The sequence below is a fragment of the Pongo pygmaeus genome, chromosome 17 (genome assembly GCF_028885625.2).
Source record: "Pongo pygmaeus isolate AG05252 chromosome 17, NHGRI_mPonPyg2-v2.0_pri, whole genome shotgun sequence".
NCBI classification, from domain to species: domain Eukaryota; kingdom Metazoa; phylum Chordata; class Mammalia; order Primates; family Hominidae; genus Pongo; species Pongo pygmaeus.
Window position 1 is genome coordinate 20907145 of NC_072390.2, and position 24294 is coordinate 20931438.

The following is a 24294-nucleotide window of genomic DNA, read 5'->3' on the forward strand; positions in this document are numbered from 1 at the left end:
AGGGAGCAGCACGGCTTTAAGACCCAGGTCCACTCCTGAGAAGAGAGCAGCAGGATTTGGTGCTTCTCCTCCAAGCAGGTTTAGAAAAGCCCCTTGCGATGAGCTCTGCCCAGTAACCATGGGTCCAGCTGCCACAACAAACCCCAAGGGACACCCCAACATTCTGCCTGGAACCCTACTAGTAGCTGGCATTCTGGATTGGTCAATTTTATGGTCACTGACAGGGGAAATTTGTGAATGAAATATACTTACCTCATGACCTCTTCTACAGACTCCACCATTTTTGGCATCTCCTCCTTTGCCCCTTATTGTTTGGAGAGTTTGGATCTCTCTTTCAATTCTCGAAACAGGGAATTGAATTCCTCCATCAGCATCAAGTTTGTGCTCCTCACTTTTTTTTTAAGTACCATAAGTCTGGGTATATTTAAAGACTCTATCTACCCTGACATTCTCTAAAGATAATTCAATCTCTGCAGACTCCTTACTGGTAGCACTAAGCTTGTTAGTGAGTTGGCATTTCTTTTCAATCTGTGAATTTAGTGTTTCCACAGTTGTTTAACGCTTTACACAAAGTTGACCCCTAACAGACTGAACAAGCCTCAATGAAACCATGAGACCCACCAATACCCCGATGAGAGGCAAACACACCAGTGTCTCCACCTGGAGTTTGTGGACAGTGAGTTGTGGACTGAGATCATGTGGCAGGAGCTCCACCACCACCTTGCCCAGCTTCTGAAGGGTCAGTCCAGGGCCCAGGTCCACAGAGGATCTCAGACTCTCCATGGCACTGCAGCCACCACAGAGCTCTGCCCAGTAACCATGGGTCCAGCTGCCACAACAAACCCCAAGGAACACCCCAACATTCTGTCTTGAACCCTACTAGTAGCTAGCATTCTGGATTGGCCAATTTTATGGTCACTGGCAGGGGAAATTTGTGAATGAAATATACTTATCTCCATTACAATTTGATGATCATTCTCCTTTCCATCTTATTGTTTTATCTTAACACAAAATTAAACTATAGTGAAATGTGCAGATGTTATCTGTCAATGACTTTACAGATTTTTATAACTTTATATTCCTTACAGTATCCAACAGCCCTATTAATATATGGATCATGTCAGCACAGAAAATCCCCTCTGACATTTCAGACAGGCCCACCCACCCTACCATACACAGCCCTGTTTTGATTTTTATTTTATACATCATTTTTGACAGTTCTTCAACTTCATAAAAATTACAAAAATCACATTGCACACCTTCATGTGTGCCTCTTTTACTTGAAAGTGACTATTCTACAGATTCTCAATCAGTGGGTGTTTGTACATGCTAGGCAGGCTGTGGAAGGAAGTCAGATGGTCTACAAATGAGTTCTTTTGATAGTCTCAGATTACACATCCAGGTCTTACAGTCCTCCAGCTCAGAAGATTGTTTTCTTTACAATGTAATGGAGAAACATTCTTCTTAGTATGTTTATTTTTTATTTGGTGACTTATAAAAATTGATTTTTTGTAAAACAAGAGAGGCTTAAATGACATTAGGTCCCCTACTCCATTCTCTTTATAAACTGACTTTCATTTACTTGCTGTTTGAGTTCTCAGGATACATATTATTATATTATCTAGTCATTTTAGACTAAAACTTTACTAATTTATATTCAAACTTCTGTATATTAGGGATGAGATAAATTTTAATTATAAATTTTTATTCAGCATGTTTAATTTTTTCTTTTACATTCTTAAAATACTGATACTTATTTGAAAAGTGCCTTCTAATAGTATAGGTAATTAAAAATACATGTAAATACATAAATTAGTTTTAAATTTTTCAGTAAAACCTTGTTTTTTTAATGGAAAGAAAATATGTCTTAGAAATAAGGTTTAATCTTACATTCCTACAAAATATATAACAGTGTTTTCCAAAGTTCTCCTTGACAGAGAAATAGAGAGAGAGAGAGCAAGCAAAGAGTAAATTGGAATTCATCAAAATTAAAAACCTAAGCTTTGTGAAAGTCCCCTTTAAAGGGATAAAGTAACATACTACAGACGTAAGGAAGTATTGGCCAGCTGCATATCTGACAAAGGGTAGTATCCAGAACATGTGAAAAACACTCCGAATTCCACAGAGGGGAAAAACTCAATTACATTAGATAACAGATGTGAAGTGACATTTCCCTGAGGAGGAGATGGAGATGGCAAATATCCGCATGAAAATATGTTAGCTATTTCTCAGAGATGCAAATTGAAATCATACTGCAATATTATGGCAAATTTACCAGAATGCTTTAAACAAAATACGGAAAATGTACCAAATACTGGTGAGCACGTGGAGAAACTGGATCACTCATATTTCTGGTGGTAATTTATTTAAAATGATATAGCCACTATGGGAAAAAAGTGTGGCAGCTTTTTTTTTTAATATGGCAGTGAATTTCCTGTAATGAAAAACAACCATGACAAATTCATTAAATATCAAAAGCTACATTTTACTAAAAACAATCTGTCTTTTTAAATGTTGAATCATACGCTGTATATAATACATGCTTCTTTCCCTCTTGGACTTCACTATCCATTTGAGTCCTTCAGCTAGCGTCAAGCACTTAGCCTCTGCTGTCTCTGACTTGGAGTAATCCCAGGCTTTGAAATCTCAAAGGTATTCACAGTCTCCTCCCAGTCAGGGTACCTCACAGCTAGAATTCCTCGATTTCTAACTTGGGTGTTTTGGTGAATTTCCTCATTTTCTTCATTAATATTAACAGGCTCTATTATTTGCAGTCGGTCTTGGTCAGGTTTTACTCTTGCAAAACCATCCTGTATAATGAAGGAAACATGAAAGATGTTTTCCACTGTTTGGGGGAAAGATTGTGGATCAACCACAAAGGCAAAGAAGGACAGTGGGTAGCATCTCGAATATACAACTGCAACAATCCCAAGATTCTACTTCTTTGTTATTTCTTGATGAGATTCTTCCCTTCTTTTTAACTGGGCAGGCGTTATCGTCTCCTCTTGTATCATAGGAAGTTTTCTTGGACTAACGATTTGGGGCTTTGGCACAAGGAACTCTCCTTGTGTTGAATCCAACAGAGAGTGGAGTGTATGGGCTTGATTAAAGGTGTTTTCTGCTCTTTTGCCTCATATTTTCCAGGAGTCATAGACTATGAATTCAGAATCAGAGCTATCTTCATCATGGATGAGTTCTTCAGCTTCTGGCAGATTCACACCCATACGTGTCAGTAAAGTTTCAACACAACATGTCAAACAAGTTCAGATCTGAGCACAGCTGTTTTGCTTTCCCTTTGCCCAAATCTGAAGCCAAAACAAGAATCTGGGCATCTAGGACTGCTTGTCTTGCTCGGGACACTCTCTTAGACAGAGTGAGAGCCTCTTCAGCACCTCAGTGCTCATAACCTCCATGCAGCAGGTGTCCCGCTGGGTTGATTGGACTCAATGGTGATGCCCCTGCCTCACTGTGAGCCTCTGCTCACACTCAGCTGTGCCTCCAGCGTTGTCCACATGCCTCAGCCCATTGTGGTCACACACACAGTTCAACAGGGAGTTAGTTCTCCACCAAGGCCATGGGATTGATGAAAAAGCCAGTCTTTCACATTCCTTCTCGGCAAAAACGTTACTAGCGGAGAATGAAATAAATTAGTTTAAATGTTGGGAAAGAGATTATTTGCTGATTCATTCCTGGCCTGCCACACATCTAACAGAGTGTGAACACACGTAACTGGCATGCCACCAACGTTCTGGCCCATAGTACAGCAGTCAGATACCAAAGTGACGAAGAAATTATGGTCCTCTGTTGGGGGTGAACCCAGTAAATCCCTGTAGTTAAGAATCTACATGTTCAACTCAGAGAAGACAAACTTATAGAAAATATTTGACAAGCTCTCAGAATCTGTACCAAGGTTGATGGGTGAAGATTTTTTCCTGCTAAAGCAATCTGTAAAGGCTGGGAGATGGGACTGCTTCTTCAAATATACAGATACCACCACAAGCTACAACAAACATCAAGAATCAGGGGAAGATGACCCAATCAAAAAGAATGAAATTAATCTTTAGTAACTGATGCTTTAAAAATGGAGTTAATGAATTACCTTACCAAAAACAATTTTTAAAAATCTTAAAGAAGCTCAGTGAGTTATAAAGAACATAGATAGACAACTAAAAAATTCAGAGAAATGATATTTTTTAAAAAAGAAATTATAAAGTAGAAATAAACTAAAATTATAGAGCTAAAATATAATAACTGAAATAAAAAATTCAAGAGAAGGGTTAAACAGCAGACATGATCAAGCAGATCCTCAAGCTTTTATTCTGGCTTTAAGCTAATAAATTTTCTAAACTGGAGAAGAAATTATTTAGCTTTTTGGAAGTTTTCTCATTTAATATTAATAAGTTTTTTTAATACACTCTTGTTTTCTAAAAAATAACTTATAATCAACTTATAGCTTCTTTTAAGTGAAAAGTTGCCCTTTTGCTGTAATGGCGTTAACTTTCAGACATAGTCCAAAATGCAGCTTGATGCATTCAAGTGGAGCTCACATAGGAAAGCAGAGAACAGAGATGCTCAACTGAAGCCTGTGCAAACAGCAAAACCAAAACATTCTATAAATGCACAAAGATGAACATGGCATGTCAGAGACATTTAAAGAATATAATGAGCCAACTGGACTTTCGTTAGCAGCTACCTTCTGTAGATCTATCATCCCACAATGTCTGTCTCCCAAATAAGAGGACTGTGTAATATATTGAATAAAGTAATAACAAAATAATATTTTGAAATGTTAACTGACTTTGCTTTGTTCAAGTTTCCTTGTGTTTGTTGCCGCCATACTCTCAACAGCTGGGCAGTAGTGATAGATTTCTGCATGTCTTACTCTAGCCAGGAATAAATAGCCACACCCTTCAACTTAGTTATTGAAAACTTACTAAACAGATAATTTGCTGAAAGCAAAAACACTTCTTATTTGTAACTGTAGTTATGGTAATAGACAAAGTCATTTGGATTCTAAAATTCAGAGCTTACAGACCTGACACATGTATTTTATTAAAAACAACAAAAACCAAAAAGCAGAGTATGGGAGATATGAGGTGATGATATGAAAGTTGTTTTCCCACCATAGAGCCAGGCAAGAGACAGAAACATTTCCTGGACTTCAACAATGAGTTCGAAGAAGGTTGTAAAACAGGGCCAGAAATTAAGACATCGACTTGGATCTCTGTGCTTCTTTCATCTCCATGTCGGCCCCCTGCTAACTGCGTGGTTTAAACCTCCATTAAGGGTAGGAAGAAGAAAGCAGAAAATGCTGATGTCTAAATTCTCATCTGGCTCTTTTGAAATACAGCCTCCCCAAATGAGGTGATTACAAATAGTGATTCATTTTCTGTGATAATAATAAATAATCTGAAAAGTAGTCAGAAATGGAAAAAAATATTTAAGGATGCTATAAATTGTGATGTATCTATACAAGAGTGCCAGGTCAAAAGAACATCTAGAATAGTGATGTAAGGAGCTCTGTGGATCCCCTTTCTAGTAAAACAATAATAACTGGTAATAATTATAAAACTAATATTTTAATATCTGGATGCCTAAGGTCATACAGCAAATGGAGAAATGTTTATTCAAGGAAATCTACTAAGTCATGGTAAGAACAGCAACAGTCAATAACATTTGAGCCATAATTTGCTCCCTATGACTTCCCCAGCTCAAATTGATGGACATTCTACTCCAGGCGTATGTTGCCAAGAAGATGCAGCTCTCTTTTACCCCAGATCCCAATCTAAGGTTATGGTATTCCCCTAGGGGGAATAGGCCACCACTATTTCCCCCTTCCCCTTAGCTCCAAGTTGCAGGAGCCCCATTCAAGGCAAGACCGGTAGAGTTCCTGGGGGTTCCTTTTCTCCACCAAGCTCCCACTTAAAGAGAAGAAGTCCTATAGCAGACATGATAGGCCAAGAATACTGGAGCCTAATCACACTTCCCCGACATTCTGTGTATGCCAGATGTTCCACTACAGGAGAAGAAAGACAATACCAGCAGCTACTACCATGACCAGTACCCTACACGCAGAACAGGGGCCATTATATGAGAAGTACTCTGCTGTCCTTGCACCCACACTCTGAAGCAGTGACATCTGTTTTCTCCCCATGGAGGGGAGAGAAAGGTCATAGGAAAAAAGAACTCCAGAGTTCTCTCTAAGAGGACTCACATTACATGAGACAGAGTATGGGAAAGTTCAAATCTAAGGGCATTGTCAAAACAAAAGGAAGAAAATTTAGTGAGAAGCAACTAAAAGTGGTCTTGAAGCTCTGTAGTAACAATAACAGCAAAGATATGAGACAGTTATAAGTTTAACAGAAATAAACAAGAAAGAAAAAAATAGCTAAATAGAGTCCACCTGCAGATGGAAAGAAGCCTCAAAGTCTGGCCTCAAAGATTATCCGTGTGAACAAGCCCAGCTTTAATTCCATCAAACTACAGACTAATTTACATCCCACGATGTTGTCAAAAATAAAAAAGGAATTAGTAGATGCTAGAAATTAGTGGATGCTTACATCTGTGTCTGATTCCCGTACAGTACTGATACCAGTACAGCAGAGCAGCCGGTAGCTGAACAGGGAGTTCAGAGAAAGAAATAGTCAAATAGAGCCTGGACTAAAACACTGTCATGCCAGTGGGGTGGGGGAGTCAGAATGAGTGTGTGCATGCCCACGCTTGCACCCTCTGAAAAGCAGCATCAGAGGCTGCACACTTGGGGAAAGTTGTCTTCACTAAACTAGTTCAGCCAAGTCACTAAAAACCAAACAAATTGGCAAACAACAATGACTACTTTGGGGGTGGGGTGATAATATCAAAGTTGCTAAAATATATTGTCATAATATCCAATTTTCAACTGAAAATTATAAGTTAATAGACCAGCAAAGAAGAAGATTTAAATATGTTCAGGGGTTTAAAAAGCTGGCAAGAAAAACTGCCTTTGAGAGAGCACAGATGTTGGGCTTAGCAAACAAAGACTTCAAGCAGCTGTTGTATAATTGCATATTCTGCTTTCTTTTGTTAAGTGAATTTAAAATGTATAAAATTATATATCTGTATATATATCGTACTGTAAAATTACAGTACTGTAATTGTACTGTGGGGCCTATAACCTATAGAAATAAAATATATTTTGACAAAGGTGAATGGGAGCAAAGTTTATTGCCATATGAAAATGACACCATATGGTAACTTGAATCCACAGTAATAGACAAAGATAAGCAGAAATGCTAAATAAGAAGGTTAATATTACCAACTCAATAAACATGTATCTTTTTCCCCATTTTATTCTATCAGATTCTTTAAAACAGTAGTCCCCAACCCCCAGGCCACAGACCAGTACCAGTCCATGGCTTGTTAGGAACCAGGCTGCACAGAAGGAGGTGAGTTGGAGGTAAGCAAACATTACAGCTGAGCTCTGCCTCCTGTCACTTCAGCGTCAGCATTAGATTCTTATAGAAGCATGAACCCTATTGTGAACTGCACATTCGAGGGATCTAGGTTGCGTGCTCCTTATGAGTCTCCTTATGAGCCTGATGATCTGAGGCGTGACAGTTTCATCCTGAAACCACAACCCTGACCCTCACCATCTGTGGAAAAATTGTCTTCCATGAAACCAGTCCCTGGTGCCAAAATGGTTGGGGACAACTGCTTTAAAATACATAAACTTATATAAAATGATAATTAGAGCAATGTAGTCTGTGTGTGATATATATTGATGTAATATGTAGAGTAATAAGATTACAAAGCATGGGAGAAAGGGATAAGCTATAAAGCAGTAGAATTTCGATATCACACTTGTGTTAAGCTTGTCTAAATTTGAAGCATATCTGATAAATTAAGATGCATATTATATAAGCATAGAACAAACACTAAGAAAATAACTAAACCTATGATGGAACAATAATTTGATGAATTAAAATGTTATACTAGAAAATATTCACAATGCAAAAGACAGCAGTAATGGTGGAAGAGAAGAACAAAAGAGATATCAGACATAGAAAGTAAAATACCTGTACATCAGGTATTATCAATCATAACATTAAATGTGAATGAATTAAACAATCCAATACAAAGACAGGTTGTCAAGGTGAGTGAAAAATAAAACAAATGTTGTCTATAGGAGAAACCTTTTCAATTCAAAGATACAAATAGATTGAAATTAAAAGAATGAAAATACATATACTGCAAAAACAGCACCATAAGAAAGCTTGATTGGATATGCTAGTAGCAAGCAAACCACAAAATACAAAGTGTTACCAGAGATAGAGACATTTTATGATGATAAAAGATCAATTCATCATGAAGACATAGTAATTATACACATATATGCACCTAAGAGCAAAGCTTTAATATACATAGATCAAACACAAATAGACTTGGAAAGAGAAATAGAAGATTCAAAAATAATTGGTGAATCATCAATAGCAAAGACATGGAATCAATGTAAATGCCCATCAGTAACAGCTTGGTTAAAGAAAATCTGGTACATATACACCATGGAATACTATGCAGCCATAAGAAAGAATGGGATCACATCTTTTGCAGGAACATAGATGGAGCTGGAGGATATTATCCTTACCAAACTAATGCAGGAATAGAAAACCAAATGCTACATGTTCTCACTTATAAGTGGGAGCTAAATGATAAAAGTTAATGAATGCAAAGATGGAAACAACAGACACTGGGGTCTACTTGAGAGAAGAGGGTGGGAGGAACAGAAAAGATAACTATTGGGTACTGGGGTTAATACCTAAGTGATAAAATAATATAAAAGAACCTAAAATGAAAGTTAAAAAAAGGAAAAAAAAATTACCAAAAAATTGACGAATCAAATACCCCACTTTGAGAAATAGATAGGACAATTAGGCAGAATATCAATAAGGATTTTGAAGACTTTAAAAAACACTATAAGCCAGTTATAACTAACATATCTGTAGAACACCCCACCTGACATTAGCAGAATATACATTTTTCTCAAGCACATATGGAACATTGTCCAGGGTAGAACATAAGTTAGACTCAAAAACAAGCCTCAATACAATTAAAAAGGTTAAAATATCACAAAATATCTCATCTGACCACAATGTAATAAAACTAGAAATTAAAAACAGGAAGAAATTTGGCAAGTTCACAAATTTGTGGAAATCAAACACAAATTTGTGGAAATCAAACAACACAAGTTTGTGGAAATCAATCAAAACAAACACAATTTGTGGAAATCAATAAATAATTGTAGAAGGAAAAAAATCACATAAGAAATTTGGAAATTGTTTGAGACAAAAAAAAGTAAAAAACCAATATACCAAGAAGGGCTGCTGAAAGAAATCAGAGACAGCAAAAGCAAATGAAAAAACATTCCATGCTCATGGAAAGAATCAATGCCCATACCACACAAAGCAATCTGCAGATTCAATGCTATTTCTATTAAACTACCAATAGCTTCTTCATGGAACTAGAAAAAAACTATTCTTAAATTTATATGGGAAAAAAGAGCCCAAATCACCAAGGCAATCCTACAAGAACAAAGCTGGAGGCATCACAATACCCAACTTCAAACTATATGACAAGCCTACAGCAATTAAAACAGTATGGTACTTAATATGGTTTGGCTGTGTCCCGCCCAAATTTCATCTTGAAATTCCATGTGTTGTGGGAGGAACCTGGTGGGAGGCAATTGAATCATGGGGGCAGGTCTTTCACATGCTGTTCTTGTGATAGTGAATACGTCTCACAAGATCTGATGGTTCTATAAGGCGGAGTTTCCCTGCACAAGCTCTCTTCTTTTTTCTGCCGCCATATGAGATGTGCCTTAAGGCCACACCTATAATCACCTGATTTTGGACAAAATCAACAATAACAAAAAATAAGGAAAGGACTTCCTATTCAATAAATAGTGCTAGGATAACTGGCTAGTCATATGCAGAAGATTGAAACTGGACTCCTTTCTTTCACCGTATACAAAAATTAACCAAGATGGATGAAAGACTTTAATGTAAGACCTAAAACAAGAAAAACCTTAGAAGAAAACCTAGGAAATACCATTCTGGATATTGGCTGTGGCAAAGAATGTATGATTAAGTCTCCAAAAACAATTGCAACAAAAACAAAATTTAACAAGTGACACCTAATTAAACTAAAGAGCTTCTGCACAGAAAAAGAAAAAACCATCAAAAGAGTAAACAGACAAACTACACAATAGGAGGAAATATCTGCAAACTATTCATCTGACAAAGGTCTAATGTTGAGAATTTATAAGAAACTTAAACAAGGCAGCAAACAAAACAAATAGCCCCATTCAAAAATGGGCAAAAGACATGAACAGACGCTTCTCTAAAGAAGACATACGTGTGGCCAACAGATACATGAAAATATGCTCCACATAACTAATCATTAGAGAAATGCACATCATAACAACAAGATGCCATGTCACACCAGTTAGAATAGCTATTATTAAAAAGTCAAAAAGCAACAGGCACTAGCAAGGTTTCAAGGAAAATGGAAGACTTAGACTGCTGGTGGAAATGTAAATTAGCTCAGCCATTGTGGAAAGCAGTGTGGAGAGTTCTTAAAGCACTTACAACATAACTGCCACTCAACCCAGCCATCCCATCCCTTATTGGATATACACCCAAAAGAAAGTAAATCATTTTACCAAAAAGACAATGCACTCATATGTTTATCTCAGCCCTATTCACAATAGCAAAGACATGGAATCAACCAAGATGCCCACAAATGGTGGATAAAGAAAATGTGGACAATATACACCATGGAATACTACGCAGCCATAAAAATGAATGAAATAATGTCCTTTGCAGCAGCATGGATGCTGCAGGAGGTCTTTATCCTAAGTGAACCAATGAAGGAACAGAAAGCCAAGCACTACATGTTCTCACTTATAAGTGAGAGCTAAACATTGAATACACATGGACACAAATATGGGAACAGACACAACTCCTTGAGTGGGGAAGCTGGGAGGGGAATATGCATTGGAAGGCTACCTATCAGGCACTATGCTCACTACCTTGATGACAGAATTATTCATACACCAAGCCTCAGAAACATGCAATTTACCCATGTAACAAACCTGCACATGTATCTTTTGAACCTAAAATAAAAGTAGAAAAAAGTTTAAAAAATTATGGCCTGCAACTAAAGCAGTGCTTAGAGGGTAATTTATAATTTAAACATCAATATTAAAACAGAAGAACCACGTCAAATCAATAATCTAAACTTTTACATTAAGATGTTGTGAAACGAGAAGCAAACTAAACCAAAAGCAAGCAAGAGAAGAGAATAATAATAAATATTAACATGGAGACAAAATAGATAAAAGAAAAATGTACCAAAAAATCAATAAACTAAAGGTTGGTTCTTTGAAAAGATCAACAAAATTGACAAAATTTAATCTAGATTGTCAAAAAAATAAAAACGTGAAGACTGAAATTTCTGAAATCAGGAATGGAAGGGGAGATATCACTCTCAACCTTATGGAAATTAAACAAGGTAATAATATAAACAGTAGTATGCCAACTCATTCGATAATTTAGACTAAATAAGCAAATTTCTAAGAAAGAAACCACCCAAGCTGTCAAAACCAACATCAGAAAGAATATAACATCTGAACAGATAGATAAGAGAGTGCATTAGTAATCAGAAAACTTCCCCCACACACAAAAAGCCCAGGCCAAATTGGCTGTACTGATGCATTTTGCCAAACATTTAATAAAAAAAACTAATAACAATTCTTATAAACTCTTTTAATAAATAGAAGAGGGTAACAAACTTTCCAACACACCTTATTAAGCCAATATTACCCAGATACCAAAACTGAGCAAATACAAGACAAAAAACTAAAAGTACAGATCAAGATCTCTGTTGAATAAGGTTACAAAAATCCTCAATGAAAAAGTCAAGTCACACAATGTATTAAAACGTACACAACGACCACATGCAGTTTATCCCAGGAACCTAAGTTGTACCCAGAAGTGTGGAAAACTGAGCAATTTCACTGCTATTTTAGTGACATTCTGAGCCATATAAGTGACATATTCACAGGTGCTGAAGTTTAGTGTGTGTATATCTTTGAAGGGCCATTATTCTGTCTACCACATTACTGTAGTGATTTGCTTTTTTGTTGGCTTAGTTCTAGATTGTCATTAAATTTTTATTTTTACCTCTTAACTATGACACTATATTAATTCCATTGACCTTGATATTGTGTCCAGAGTTACTCCTTGATATGTGTTTACTAGTGGCTAAAATTAGCTGAGGTGTGCTTAAAAAACAGAATAGGAGGCCAGGCATGGTGGCTCACGCCTGTAATCCCAGCACTTTGGGAGGCTGAGGCAGATGGATCCACGAGGTCAGGAGATCGAGACCATCCTGGCTAACACGGTGAAACCCCATCTCTACTAAAAATACAAAAAATTAGCCAGACATGATGGCAGGTCCCAGCTACTCGGGAGGCTGAGACAGGAGAATGGCATGAACCCGGGAGGTGGAACTTGCAGTGAGCCAAGAGTGTGCCACTGCACTCCAGCCTGGGTGATAGAGTGAGACTCTGTCTCAGGAAAAAAAAAAAAAAAAAAATAGAATGGGACAGACTACTCAGTTTTACTCACTTTCTTTTGGTTGCTGTCCAGCTTCCTGTGATGCCAATACCTTGCAGTAAGTCAGTTAATCTACTGGTAATTAGACTGAAATGCTCAGAAACATTTTAGATGACAAACAACTGCTAGATAGTCAGAAATCTAGAATTCCCTATTAGATAATAGCTAGAAAGTGAGACCCTTGTATCCACAGACACAACACTCGAAAACTGCACATAGGTGACAACCTTTTAAGCAGAATTTTCACATAAATATATTTTGGATAACTGCAAGGAAGCAGTGGTGCATGAAGAGGCCATCTCACTTTTAGGCACAATACTTAGACTCAACCACAAGCCCTTTGGCTTTAGATCTATTTGATGATATCAGTGCTAAAATTTCATCATGTGATTTCAGATTACTCTTCTTTAGTGGTGCTAAAACCATACTATCCTATTCAATCAGTCCATTGGATTATGTTGTTTGAGAACAGATCACTGGGTGGCTCCACACAACTATTTTCTGACTATTCTTGCAAGAGCCTTAACCACAAACTGGATTGATATATGCCTTCAGGACAGTCCCTAATATCACCCATCCCATTTTGGCTCATTATTTTTTCTTTTTAGAAAAAGAGATCTTTAGGTGAATCTAATTTAAGGATGATAAATCTGAGCTTTCATTCGAATTCAAAAACTAATTATTTAACTTCTATTCCCAAGGCTTTTTATTTCCATTTCACATGAGGCACAAAAGTAGGGAGAATACTACATGCCATAATCCAGAAAATACCAGAAAAACTAGACAATTTTACTAAGACTGTAGAACTGCTTATTGAGAGGTTCTTGGAATTAGACAAGTGGTGGTTCAAAATAGACCTTCTTGAGGTTCCAAGATGGCCAAATAGGAAGAGATCCAGTCTACAGCTCCCAGCGTAAGTGACGCAGAAGACGGGTGATTTCTGCATTTCCAACTGAGGTACCAGGTTCATCTCTCTGGGGCTTGTCAGACAGTAGGTGCAGCCCATGGAGTGTGAGCTGAAGCAGGGTGGGGCATCACATCACCTGGGAAGTGAAAGGGGCCAGGGAATTCCTTTTCCCTAGCCAAGGGAAGCTGTGACAGACAGTACCTGGAAAATCAGGACACTCCCACCCTAATACTGCACTTTTCCAATGATCTTAGCAAACAGCACACCAGGAGATTATATCCTGCGCCTGACTTGGAGGGTCCCATGCCCATGGAGGCTCGCTCACTGCTAGTACAGCAGTCTGAGATCGAACTGCAAGGCAGCAGCCAGGCTGGGGGAGGGGCATCCGCTATTGCTGAGGCTTGAGTAAGTAGAAAAAGCAGCAGGGAAGCTCAAACTGGGTGGAGCCCACCACAGCTCAAGGAGGCCTGTCTGCCTCTGTAGACTCCACCTCTGGGGGCAGGGCATAGCCCAACAAAAGGCAGCAGAAACTTCTGCAGACTTAAACATCCCTGTCTGACAGCTTTGAAGAGAGTAGTAGTTCTCCCAGCACGGAGTTTGAGATCTGCGAACGGACAGACTGCCTCTTCAAGTGGGTCCCTGACCCCCAAGTAGCCTAACTGGGAGACACCCCCCAGTAGGGGCTGACTGACACCTCATACAGCTGGGTGCCCCTCTGAGACAAGGCATCCAGAGGAAAGATCAGGCAGCAACATTTGCCATTCTGCAATATTTGCTGTTCTGCAGCTGGCAATACTGAGGCAAACGGTCTGGAGTGGACCTCCAGCAAACTCCAACAGACCGGCAGCTGAGGGTCCTGACTGTTAGAAGGAAAACTAACAAACAGAAAGGACATCCACACCAAAACCCCATCTGTATATCACCATCATCAAAAACCAAACGTAGATAAAACCGAAAAGATGGGGAGAAACCAGAGAAGAAAAGCTGAAAATTCTAAAAATCAGCGTGCCTCTTCTCCTCCAAAGGAACCCAGTTCCTCACCAGCAAAGGAACAAAGCCAGATGGAGAATGACTTTGACTAGTTGAGAGAAGAAGGCTTCAATCGGTAATAAAAAACATCTCCAAGCTAAAGGAGGATGTTTGAACCCATCGTAAAGAAGTTAAAAACCTTGAAAAAAGATTAGACGAATGGCTAACTAGAATAACAGCATAGAGAAGACCTTAAATGACCTTATGGAGCTGAAAACCATGGCACGAGAACTACGTGACGCATGCACAAGCTTCAGTAGCCGAATCGATCAAGTGAAAGAAAGGGTATCAGTGATTGAAGATCAAATGAGTGAAATGAAGCGAGAAGTTTAGAGAAAAAGGTAAAAAGAAATGAACAAAGCCTCCAAGAAATATGGGACTATGTGAAAAGACCAAATCTACGTCTGTTTGGTGTACTTGACAGTGACGGGGAGAATGGAGCCGAGTTGGAAAACACTCTGCAGGATATTATCCAGGAGAACTTCCTCAACCTAGCAAGGCAGGCCAACATTCAAATTCAGGAAATACAGAGAACGCCACAAAGATACTCCACAAGAAGAGCAACTCTGAGACACATAATTGTCAGATTCACCAAAGTTGAAATGAAGGAAAAAATGTTAAGGGCAGCCAGAGAGAAGGGTCGGGTTACCCACAAAGGGAAGCCCATCAGACTAACAGCAGATCTATCAGCAGAAACTCTACAAGCCAGAAGAGAGTGGGGGCCAATATTCAACATTCTTAAAGACAAGAATTTTCAACCCAGAATTTCATATCCAGCCAAACTAAGCTTCATAAGTGAAGAAGTAAAATCCTTTACAAACAAGCAAATGCTGAGAGATTTTTGTCACCACCGGGCCTGCCTTACATGAGTTCCTGAAGGAAGCAGTACACATGGAAAGGAACAACCGGTACCAGCCACTGCAAAAACATGCCAAATTGTAAAGATCATCAATGCTAGGAAGAAATTGCATCAACTAACGAGCAAAATAACCAGCTAACATCACAATGACAGGATCAAATTCACACATAACAATATTAACTTAAATGTAAATGGGCTAAATGTTCCAATTAAAAGACACAGACTGGCAAATTGGATAAAGAGTCAAGACCCGTCAGTGTGCTGTATTCAGGAGACCCATCTCACATGCAGAGACACACATAGGCTCAAAATAAGGGGATGGAGGAAGATCTACCAAGCAAATGAGAAACAAAAAAAAAAGCAGGGGTTGCAATTCTAGTCTCTGATAAAACAGACTTTAAGCCCACAATGATCAAAAGAGACAAAGAAGGCCATTACATAATGGTAAAGGGATCAACTCAACAGGAAGAGTTAACTATCCTAAATATATATGCACCCAATACAGGAGCACCCAGATTCATAAGGCAAGTCCTTAGAGACCTACAAAGAGACTTAGACTCCCACACAATAATAATGGGAGACTTTAACAACCCACTGTCAACATTAGACAGATCAATGAGACAGAAAGTTAACAAGGATATCCAGGAATTGAACTCAGCTCTGCACCAAGTGGACCTAATAGACATCTACAGAACTCTCCACCCCAAATCAACAGAATATACATTCTTCTCAGCACCACATCACACTTATTCCAAAACTGACCACATAGTTGGAAGTAAAGCACTCCTCAGCAAATGTAAAAGAACAGAAATTATAACAAACTGTCTCTCAGACCACAGTGCAATCAAACTAGAACTCAGGATTAAGAAACTCACTCAAAACTGCTTAAGTACATGGAAACAGAACAACCTGCTCCTGAATGACTACTGGGTACATAACGAAGGCAGAAATAAAGATGTTCTTTGAAACCAGTGAGAACAAAGACATAACATACCAGAATCTCTGGGACACATTTAAAGCAGTGTGTAGAGGGAAATTTATAGCACTAAATGCCCACAAGAGATAGCAGCAAAGATCTAAAATTGACACCCTAACATCACAATTAAAAGAACTAGAGAAGCAAGAGCAAACACATGCAAAAGCTAACAGAAGGCAAGAAATAACTAAGATCAGAGCAGAACTGAACGAGATAGAGACACAAAAAACCCTTCAAAAAAATCAATAAATCCAGGAGCAGGTTTTTTGAAAAGATCAACAAAATTGATAGACCGCTAGCAAGAGTAATAAGAAAAGAGAGAAGAATCAAATAGATGCAATCAAAAATGATAAAGGGGATATCACCACCAATCCCACAGAAATACAAACTACCATCAGAGAATACTATAAACACCTCTATGCAAATAAGCTAGAAAATCTAGAAGAAATAGATAAATTCCTGGACACACACACCCTCCCAAGACTAAACCAGGAAGAAGTTGAATCCCTGAATAGATCAATAACAGGCTCTGAAATTGAGGCAATAATTAATAGCCTACCAACCAGAAAAAGTCCAGGACCAGATGGATTCGTAGCCGAATTCTACCAGAGGTACAAGGAGGAGCTGGTACCATTCCTTCTGAAACTATTCCAATCAATAGAAAAAGAGGGAATCCTCCCTAACTCATTTTATGAGGCCAGCATCATCCTGATACCAAAGCCTGGCACAGACACAACAAAAAAAGAGAATTTTAGACCAATATCCCTGATGAACATCGATGCAAAAATCCTCAATAAAATACTGGCAAACTGAATCCAGCAGCATATCAAAAAGCTTATCCACCATGATCAAGTTGGCTTCATACTGAGATGCAAGGCTGGTTCAACATACACAAATCAATAAACATAATCCATCATATAAACAGAACCAAAGACAAAAGCCACATGATTATCTCAGTAGATGCAGAAAAGGCCTTTAACAAAATTCAACAGCCCTTCATGCTAAAAACTCTTAATAAAACTAGGTATTGATGGGACTTATCTCAAAATAATAAGAGCTATTTATGACAAACCCACAGCCAATATCATAGTGAATGGGCAAAAACGAAGCATTCTCTTTGAAAACTGGCACAAGACAGGGATGCCCTCTGTCACCACTCCTATTCAACATAGTGTTGGAAGTTCTGGCCAGGGCAATCAGGCAGGAGAAAGAAATCAAGGGTATTTAATTAGGAAAAGAGGAAGTTAAATTGTCCCTGTTTGCAGATGACATGATTGTATATTTAGAAAACCCCATCGTCTCAGTCCAAAATCTCCTTAAGCTGATAAGCAACTTCAGCAAAGTCTCAGGATACAAAATCAATATGCAAAAATCACAAGCATTCCTATACACCAATAACAGACAAACAGAGAGCCAAATCATGAGTGAGCTCCCATTCACAATTGCTTCGAAGAGAATAAAACACCTAGGAATCCAACTTACAAGGGATGTGAAGGGCCTTTTCAAGGAGAACTACAAACCACTGCTCATTGAAATAAAAGAAGACACAAACAAATGGAAGAACATTCCATGCTCATGGATAGGAAGAATCTATATCGTGAAAATGGCCATACTGCCCAAAGTAATTTATAGATTCAATGCCATTCCCATCAAGCTACAAATTACTTTCTTCACAGAATTGGGAAAAACTACTTTAAAGTTCATATGGAACCAAAAAAGAGCCCAAATTGCCAAGACAATCCTAAGCCAAAAGAACAAAGCTGGAGGCATCACACTACCTGACTTCAAACTATACTACAAGGCTACAGTAACCACAACAGCCTCATACTGGTACCAAAACAGAGATATAGACCAATGGAACGGAACAGAGCCCTCAGAAATAATACCGCACATCTACAACCATCTGATCTTTGACAAACCTGACAGAAACAAGAAATGGGGAAAGGATTCCCTATTTAGTAAATGGTGCTGGAAAACTGGCTAGCCGTATGTAGAAAGCTGAAACTGGATCCCTTCCTTACACCTTATGCAAAAATTAATTCAAGATGGATTAAAGACTTAAATGTTAGACCTAAAACCATAAAAACCCTAGAAGAAAACCTAGGCAATACCATTCAGGACATAGGCATGGGCAAGGACTTCATGACTAAAACACCAAAAGCAATGGCAACAAAAGCCAAAATTGACAAATGGCATCTAATTCAACTAAAGAGCTTCTGCACAGCAAAAGAAACTACCATCAGAGTGAACAGGCAGCCTACAGAATGGGAGAAAGTTTTTGCAATCTCTCCATCTGACAAAGGGCTAATATCCAGAATCTACAAAGAACTTAAACAAATTTACAAGAAAAATCAACAATTCCATCAAAAAGTGGGCAAAGGGGATGAACAGACACTTCTCAAAAGAAGACATTTATGCAGCCAACAGACACATGAAAAAATGCTCGTCATCACTGGCCATCAGAGAAATGCAAATCAAAACCACAATGAGATACCATCTCACACCAGTTACAATGGCCGTCACTAAAAAGTCAGGAAACAACAGGTGCTGGAGAGGATGTGGAGAAATAGGAACACTTTTACACTGTTAGCGGGACTGTAAACTACTTCAACCATTGTGGAAGACAGTGTGGTGATTCCTCAAGGGTCTAGAACTAGAAATACCATTTGACCCAGCCATCCCATTACTGGGTATATACCCAAAGGATTATAAATCATGCTGCTATAAAGACACATGCACACGTATGTTTATTGCGGCACTATTCACAATAGCAAAGACTTGGAACCAACCCAGATGTCCATCAATGATAGACTGGATTAAGAAAATGTGGCACATATACACCATAGAATACTATGCAGCCATAAAAAAGGATGAGTTCATGTCCTTTGTGGGGACATGGATGAAGCTGGAAACCATCATTCTGAGCAAACTATCGCAAGGACAGAAAACCAAACACCACATGTTCTCACTCATAAATGGGAATTGAACAATGAGAACACTTGGACACAGGAAGGGGAACATCACACACCGGGGCCTGTCGTGGGGTGGGGGGAGTGGGGAGGGATAGCATTAGGAAACATACCTAATGTAAATGACGAGTTAATGGCTGCAGTACACCAACATGGCACATGTATACCTATGTAACAAATCTGCACGTTGTGAACATGTACCCTAGAACTTAAAGTATAATAAAAAAAAATAGACCTTCTTTATATACTATACTGGTCTCTCAGGAGAATATATGGGGAAAGAATATTGTATTTAAATATGAGAGCTCTCTCTTACATCTCTAATATTATCAAAAAGATTTGAAAAAATAAAGGATTTGTGAACTTAGGCATTTTAGCTAATGTCCCCATATACAGTTTTGCTGGCCATTTGGATGGGGAATTTGATCTATCCTCAGGTTTAATTTCAGTACTCATTTGCTTGATTAGAAGTGGACTACAGTTCTGGTAATAATAATTCAAATTAGTGTTTGTGTTGCAGAGCTTAAATGTGTAATCTCCAGAATCTCAAATGTTATTTCATAGCTGCAGTCCCATCAAACAAAATGATAAAAGAAATTCTCTTCCAACAAAAATAGAAGAAAATAGAAAACTTAAGCTTCAAGAAGTTGAAATGATTATCAGAAACTTTACACATGACTGTAACATATCAGGCAGTGATTAAGTGATTATCTGGGCACATGATGGCTTTATCATGTACCCAGATAACAGGCTCTTTTTCAGATAAGGCTGATGAATAAGGAAAATAAGGGACTGAAAGCAGATACCAAAATAACTTTCTGTCCCTGTGTTAAATAATGCTGGGTCTGGGCATACATCTTGTGGCTATATTAAACAATACTGAGAATAAACATAATAAACGTAGGTACTCCAGGAAATCAGGCTGTGAACAAATGAGGATAGCTCATGTACCAAGACTGACAGCTGACTTGCCGTGCCTCACTTCAAGACCCTCACTTCTCTGCAGGCTCCAATCCAAAGTCAGTACATCATAAATTCTGACAAGTCCCAACCAGTTCTGTTCCTTGCAAGACCCACCTTAAAATTTCTCTTTTCATATCCTAACATTATATGACTATCTTCCTCCTCCCTGAGTTACCCCTTATCTCTATCAAGATTGCATTTTCGCTTACTGCAGTGTGTCTAATAAATTTAGCTTTGCTAAAGTAACTGGTTATTCTTGTCTTTTGGGGAGTTGACAGTTCCCACATCCCTTACATTTTTATATCCTATTAGACAATAAGTTTCTGAGATAGCTGGCCACTGTGTTCTCATTTTATATATCAGAAAGTACAAAAAAAATTATTGCATTTGCATTCAGAAAAACCTGTTAAACTAAAATATGGCTTTATACTTTTGCCAATAGCTCTGTTGGAAGTAGAAAAGTATTTTCTCATGCTTAAGAGACTAGAAAATTAATATTTTATTTCATTGCTTTCTAACTAATGTGGAAATTATCTAACATGGAAAAATGAAACTCAGGAGATCATTTCAGTCCAGAGGAAAAAAAAGTTCACTGAGGTTTAAGAAGATATATTTTTTAGATCCAATAAGGAAAAACAGAGGGAATATGTAGGAGTTTGTACTAACTTAGTCGTGATACGATGAGTAATCTGTTCTTAAAAGGGGACTAAAGATATCCAGGAAAGCATTTATTCATTCAACAAATGTGTTTAATAACTACTACAGGGTGAGTATAATTTTGGAATTAGTGTATGATGGTGAATAAAACAACATGTTCCCTAACTGCATGGGAAGTAGTGAGACGGCAATCTCTTAAAAAATGAATGTATACATCAGTATAAAATTACAACGTGTGGCAAGTACCTTGAAGTAAAAGAGTGTAGTGAAAGAGGTTCAAAACTGACTTGGATACCAGGAGACTAAGAAGCTTTCTAGAAGGCCAGGCACAAGATTAAGTGGGATGTAGGATTTTGTTTTGTTTTTTTCCTACCTTGACTTGAAAAAGTAGGCTAAGTTTTCAAGCAAGATGGGAATGTACAATTTTCCCAAGAATAGAGGAGAAGAATGGAAGCAAAAGTGAATGTTCAGTTATCTTAGATAATGGGAAATAATAGAAGTGTTTTCCCAATATTGACTGCAGTGATGCTGCAGATTTAGGGAGAAATGATTGAGACCAGGTAAAATCGTCACCTCTAGAAATTCTATTATACAGTATTTCCAAAAGCTTTAGATAAAGTTGTTCTGAAAGAAATTGGAATTAGAGCCTATTACCAAACCCTAAGAGAAACCAAAGTTATTAGTATAACAATCTACTTATCAATTTAACTACACAGTAAGTGCATTTTTCATTACCTACAATGCATAAGATAGAATCTTCTGCATTAATGAAGTTACACATCATAACTCCATTTTAGCATGAACACACATGTATTTTCCCAATTACTTTAAAACAGTTTAAATATTTTTTAAATATAGATCTTATATGCATACTAAATTGGATGTGCTTTGTATGACTTTTAGTAAATCCCACAATTCCATTTACAGGAGAGGAAAGCTAAGCAATTGTGTAAATAGGTTTTGAAGTTAGGGTTTTTCAAATGCAGCATCTGTAATGATCTTTCTTGGCCACTTGTGTTCCCAGAGGGACCTTGAAGTTCATATTTCTCAATAATTACTAAGTATGGCAGAATGGGGTATTAACAGAGGGGGTGCACTTCACGCCAGTAGCCTTGGTAAGGGAGGGGATGCGAGGTCTCTCTGTGCATGCTGGCAAAACAGTGAGGGAGTGGCCCTGGATGAGTACATCCCAGCAAAGCGGCATGGGGGAGTCTACATTGTGGGGAGGGTGCCGGTGTGCTGGTGCTTGCTCAGGTTGGGCTGTGCTGGAGATCTCTGACAATCGGGGGCAGCATGCTGGTGAAGGAGCTATGTTGTAGCAACTGAGGCTGCACAGCCAATGGCCATGGCCAGGCTGGGGCCCTGGGAGAGGCCAGCAGATGACAGGCACTCAGATCAGACTGGCCTCATCTCATGGGCAAGACCACCCTGCTCTATTTTGGTCTGACAGTTCCTCTAAAGCTAAAATCTCCTCGGTGAGCATGGTGAGCCTTGGAGGATACGGGTCCCTGGCTGTGCTCCACTGCAGAAGTTCTTGGACCAAGCTCTCTGGGCTCTGCACAAGCTAGAGTCCTGCCCCTACCACCTCTCTAAGCAGGTCTCCTTGCCAGCTCAAATGTCCATGAGGGTCATGGGGTCTCCTGCTGCCAGGATTCCAGAGGTCTGTGGCAAGAGCAGATGACTCCTTACCTGTTCAACTCACACCTTCCCCAGGAGTTGTTGGAGGCCAGGAACAAATCCCAGTGTGTGGCAGCTCCTACCAGGGTTCCCAGCTTCTTTCCCCTTCAGCCCAGCATCTGTGTCCTCCCTCCATACACTCTCAATGCCTTCCCTCCAAAGATCTGCTCGGACAGCACCAGTCTTCCTGATGCCCCAGTCCCTCAGTGGAAGATATTCCTCTTGGCTGCATCTAGTCAGCCATCTTGCTGCAACTCCAGTCGTAACTTTTTTTAATCAAGAGATTTTCCTCTAAATTCCACTTACCACATAAAATATACTCGTTTTAATGTTTAGTCCCAGTGTCCCAGACAATTCCAGTTTATACTTTCATTATTTTAAGAAAATATAATTTATATCTGAACTACACTGTATTTTATGTAGCCAGCTAAACTTACATCAAGTCAAAATTCAAATATCTATGTTGCCAGGAAACACAGTTTAAAGAGTAATATGTGTATTTCATAAGATAGGAATAATTCTACAACAGAACAATCATGGTAGAAGACAATGTTTTTAATAGTTTGTAGCTCAGAGAGGACATCATCATTTGTAAAACATTAATAACATCTCCAAATAATCTTTTATGTATTTAAGGAAAACACAGTATCCAGTCAATTTCATAAGATTTTATTGGAAACCTACTAGATCCAGCATTCAAAATATCCAAATGTCTTCTCAGAGATATTCTCACATCTCTGAGGAGAAAGAGTGTTGAAACCTTAGACACAAAGAAGTTATGTTTTCAAACATTATTTCCGACTTTACCAGCTCGGGGTAAAAATGATATTTTAAATATATAACATGCAAGTTTTAAAAACTTGATCCCCATTATACGTATCTCCAGAAAGTCTTTCCAGCCTTGCCCTGAGCTCCCCCTCTAATAATGGGGCCAAAACCCCCAGGTGCACTTATCAAATCAAGGGGCCTGTCCTGCTCACCTGGGCCTTGAACCAAATTTGGGGAGGTGCCATGTTTCAGAGCTTCCCTCCTGCCATCAGGATGCCTGGGGGCTGAGCAATTGTATGCCATTCCAGCTCTTGAGGGGATCAAGGACTCACCAAGGCCACTAGAGCAGCTGAAGTTCCTTCAGGGTAAACGTGAAGGAAAGCCCCCTTCTGCCAGCACAGGCCAGGCTCCAGGGCACAGCTGGCTTGACACACAGCTTGCAGTTCAGCAAGGCCTAGTTGGAATGCTATAGCCAAAAAGCTGCTGGAACTTTAAATCATCCTGAGCACCTAGAACAAACAATTCCTTCCCACAGAACTAAGATGGGGACGTGATTGGACTCTGAATGCCAGAACTCTTTCAGAAGCAAGGGGTCTGTTGGTCCAGATGATCCAGGGTTATAATCTACCTCCACATACCTTCCCATAAATGGTCAAATTTGGAGCCCTCCAATCTGATCCTGCCAAGGCAATCTTCCTAAATCCTTTCCCTTGCCCTCTGAGCCCGCAAACTTGCCCCAGACCCAAAATCGGGAAGACAGATTTGAGCCTGCTGCTGTCTCCCTGCTGGCAGGTTTGGCAAGAAAGCCTTTCTTTTCTCAAAAGCCAGTGCCACAT

General features: G+C 38.8%; 1 pseudogene; it reads right to left on the minus strand.

Annotated features, from left to right (window-relative positions):
• Window positions 1-2560: 2560 nt before the first annotated feature.
• LOC129019162 (non-structural maintenance of chromosomes element 4 homolog A-like) lies at window positions 2561-24294 on the minus strand (annotated as a pseudogene).